A 4266-nucleotide genomic window follows, 5' to 3' on the forward strand; every position below is an offset into this window, starting at 1 on the left:
AGTGAATGTGCACTTGTGTGTGTGTGTGTGTGTGTGTTTGGAGGGGGGGGGGAGCGGTAAGTGAAGTGGTCTCCCCCGTTGTGTTGACATTGAAACACAAGAATCACGCGCTGAGGTGAATGCGATGTCTGGCTGTCATTCCTCCACGAGCGCCGCTGCGGTTCAGGGAAGCTGCACTGCAAAGTGTGATGGGAGAGGAATTTGTCTCCAGCCGTCGTGGCCGTTTATGAGAAGGCGGGCGCGAGTGTTTGCGGCTCCTCGTGTGTCCGTGTGTGTGTGTGTGTGTGTGTGTAGAACCCGCTGATGTGCGCTATTAATCCCTGAGATTTGATGCAAGTTTGCAGCACAGGTTTCGAGGGCAATCGCTCAAGAGCAAGTGGTTTGGGGTTTGAGTGGGTGGGGTATTTTGTGTGTGTGTGTGTGTGTGTGTGTGAGGTAGGGGGGTTGTTGCATCCATTCCCTGCTGGATGGTGAAAAGTGCAGCGCAGCAGAAATGCATTCCAAGGGGGGGGGGGTGGCGGCGGCGGCGGCGAGCTGCATGGGTTCCACGACTATCAGGTTCTTTGGCTGGGCTGCGGGTTTGGCTCCGTCGTGGCTTAATGGCAGGAAAGGAGGGGAGAGTATAGATGATTAGTAGTGAAGGGGCCAAACCAGAGAAAATGTTTTAGCTCCAACCTTTTATTGTTTATGGATGAAACACTTTGCCAGAGCTATTAAAAGGCAAAGGAGAGGAGAAAAATCACAGCCATGGATTAGCAAGAACAAAAACTGATTCACTTCAAGAAGAAAAAGCTGTTTGTTATGCGATGTTCTGTGTGTCTGTGCATGCTGATATGTGTGTGTGTGTGTGTCGGAGAAGGTTGCAGCAGGCCCCGCAGCCAGCCTGACTGCTAATGAACTTGGATGGACGTCCGTGAGTTTTGGGGCTGAAAGGGCCCTTTCTCTGGATCGGCCACGGCCACTCAGCTGCCTCCAACTGACCTACAGCTCTCTGATTATGTCACTGTTGCTGAGAAGGCCACGCATTCATCCATCATTAGGCTACATGTCTGGACACCCCAATCAAATGCCCCATTAAAACCTTCGACTGGTCTCTTTTCAGTCGGTTTGCTGATTGAGACGCAGCTGCTGCTTCAAATAAGAGCTGAAATAATGCGGTCGAACCTCTCGCTCTTTCTTTCTTTCTTTCTTTCTTTCTTTCTTTCTCTCTTTCTTTTTCTCACTCCGTCAAGACGGAGGGGGAAAATAATAGGAAGGTGGCGAAACGACCGCCAAAGATGGCGCCGATGTTTAACATGAGAATATACCAGATTCGAGACGCCGCAAAACATCACGTGACCGCCGGCCGGGCAGCTGGGGGGGGGGCGAAATTCACCAAATGGCGATCCGTGCCGAACCGCGGCCGCCGCTTAGAGGTTTGAGTCCCGGCCTGAACTCAATTGGGCCTGAAACACCAGCGCTCGGGCTGTTATTCCTCTAAAACTCAGCCGCACCGAGCCTGGACGCGCTTCTGTCAGTCTGTCGCTCATTGAAGTATTAAATGACGAGGCTCGGAGGCCGACGATGCGAAGACGAAAATCAGAGTCTGGGGGGGATTAAACTGTTTTTAAGCGGAGGTTCGGGGCGAACGAATGTATTTCGGCATTTTAAATCGCCGTCGTTTAAAACTGCGATTGAGATAAGTTGGAGGAAGTATTCGGTCTTCGGCGGGAAAATTTGAATCGGAGAGAGGAACTCCCTTTTTGTTTCTATTTTTCCGTGTGCGAGGATCGCGGTCGCAACACCTCACGGTTCCCATGGCGACCGCACACTTCATCGCATGACACGAAACGCGCCCGTCATTTCCTGAAACGCAATCAAACAGGTCGGTATTTCTCCGCAGACGAAGGGATTTTGAATTCTTTTGTTTGCGTGTAGCGATGTGGCCGAGGTGTCAGAATGTAAACACACTGGCGGCCCTCGGAAACAATATTTTGTGCCCCCCCCCCGCTTGAAATCAAATCTTTGTGTTGGTGGGGCAAGCGTATTTTTTCTCACATGCATCTGTTTTATACAGTGGGTTTAAGAGAAAAAAAAAAAAAAAAAAAACAGGCAAGGAAAAAATGAAAAAGTAACTGCATTTTTTTCCAAAAATTTTTTCAATTTTTTTTTTTTTCAAAATTTGAAAAAAAATTTTTTTTAAGAAAAACGTCTTTTGACATGGCTAAAACAATATTTTCTTTTTTTTTATCTTCCAAAAAACCCACAAAAACAGGAGCAAAAAAATGGGCAAAATTTAAGAAAAAATATTTAATAACCAGAATAGCCACCATTAGCCTTGTAAATATTATAACCTCCCCTTATACTTGCTAATAATCCATTTTCTAATAAATTCTAGTGGCAAGATTTTCTCTTTTAACCCAATGATATTTTTAGGGTGTCATCGATCCTTTTTAATATTCATTTTTAAGATTAATTCATCATGTATTTTTTAGAGGAACAGCTCATGACATATAAAGATTTTTATACTGTACCCGTTTACTTCCTTTACACTAAGACAAAGGAAAAATTTGGACTTAGTGTTACTTCTAGGTAATGATTTTACTGGTCTGGCCCCCATTTGACATGGAATTAGTCCGTATGTGGCCCCCGGACCAAAATGAGTTTGACACCCCTGCTGTAGAGAGCTGGTTTCAAGCCTTACGTCTATAATTCCCAATCTGTGCAACCTCATTTTGGTTTTTGCTCTTTTTTTTTTTTTCTTTTCCCAGTGACATTATGTTGAGATTTTACAGCAAAAAGCGGTTTGTGGAGCTTCCAAGAGCGGCGAGCGGAGCCAAGCGGGCCGGTGGTCCCCGTATCAGCAGCCCGACTGTCGGGTCGACACGTCGCCGGGCCTTGGAGAGCAACCTTATCTCGGCCGACCTCCGGGTAATTGTCAGCTGGCACGTTTACGCCGCTCGCTGATATCCGATCGCTTTCCCTTCGGTGACGAACCGCCGCCGCGTTCGCTCGTCTACGGGGAAGTGAAGGTTGGTGTTATTATTGGATGTTTTCACTCCCGAGCCGCCTGCGTGGGCTTCCTTCGCACTCGGTTATTAAATTTGCGCCGAAGGCGGGACCGAGGTTCGTTTGGCTGGAAAAACTGGAAACTGACTAAACCTCGCCGAGCAGGTGACAAATATAATCAGCTGTTTCACCTGCAAGCTGAAAATCACATGAACAAACTTATACTCTATCATTTATTATGCTATATTTTAGCATTTGTTCGACTTTTATTATGTACAGGACTGTCTCAGAAAATTTGAATATTGTGATAAAGCTCTTTTTCTTCTGTGATGCAATTACAAAAACAAAAATGTCATACATTCTGGATTCATTACAAATCAACTGAAATATTGCAAGCCTTTTTATTATTTTAATATTGCTGATTATGGCTTAAGAAAACTCAAAAATCCTATCTCAAAATATTATAATATCATGAAAAATTTTTTTTTCTTTTTCACTTGCATTACAGAAGATAAAGAACTTTATCACACTAATTTTCTGAGACAATCCTTTATATCACTTATAGCACAGTCTAATTTAACAGGCATTTAAATGCAGATTTTAATTCCAGCATTATTTATTGATGCTGAACTGACTTATCAAGCTTTCAAAGTATTTCCATCATAAAGCATTTCTGGATTTTCTGTATATTTTTTTCAGGTTTACAACTCATCGGGTGATAAAGAGCATTTCTTCCTCACGTTGAAAGTTTAATTTTTCGTTTAAAAATATCAAAAACGGGTAACATAAATCCCCCCCTCCCCCCTTCTCGGCTCCTGCTAGATGTCGCGATTTTAGCGCTTTGACCCGAAAACCGTGATTCTCCGTGTCGGAGAGGTGCTCACCGAGTGGCGTTGGCGCCGAGCTGCAAACCTTCATGAAGAGGCTGAAGAAGAGAGGGAGGGATCTGGTCTCCACTTGTCCACACCTCCCTCTTTTTCTCTCTCTCTCTCTCTCTCTTCCCATCCCCCTGCCATCCTTCCCTCCCCTCCCTCACATCGGTCTTTGCCTTTGGCTGAACGCTGGGATTCTTTCACAGCGGCTGCCGGTTGCCAAGAGAGAGCGAGCCCCAGAAAAGCTGGGCAAATGTATGTGGGTCACTGCGAGTCAGAAGGGGGCTTTTCATTCTCCTTTTCCCTCCTTTTTTTTTTTCCTCTTCCTTTTGGTCCCTTTGTTCTTTTTTTTTTTTTTTTTGCTCTTTTGGCTCACCCCTTTCCACCCTCACGAGTGAAAAGATAA

General features: G+C 45.1%; 1 long non-coding RNA gene across 1 annotated transcript; it reads right to left on the minus strand.

Moving 5' to 3' along the window:
* Positions 1–403: 403 nt before the first annotated feature.
* LOC147237973 (uncharacterized) lies at positions 404–3924 on the minus strand. Its single transcript, XR_015106942.1, has 2 exons — positions 3873–3924; positions 404–595 (listed from the first exon to the last, which is right to left on the minus strand). It is a non-coding gene; the product is annotated as an uncharacterized LOC147237973 (long non-coding RNA).
* Between the last annotated feature and the right edge of the window lie 342 nt (positions 3925–4266).

This window comes from Fistularia commersonii, chromosome 1 (genome assembly GCF_037954325.1).
Source record: "Fistularia commersonii isolate RoL2024-O1a breed Wild chromosome 1, RoL_Fcom_v1.0, whole genome shotgun sequence".
Classification (NCBI taxonomy): Eukaryota; Metazoa; Chordata; class Actinopteri; order Syngnathiformes; family Fistulariidae; genus Fistularia; species Fistularia commersonii.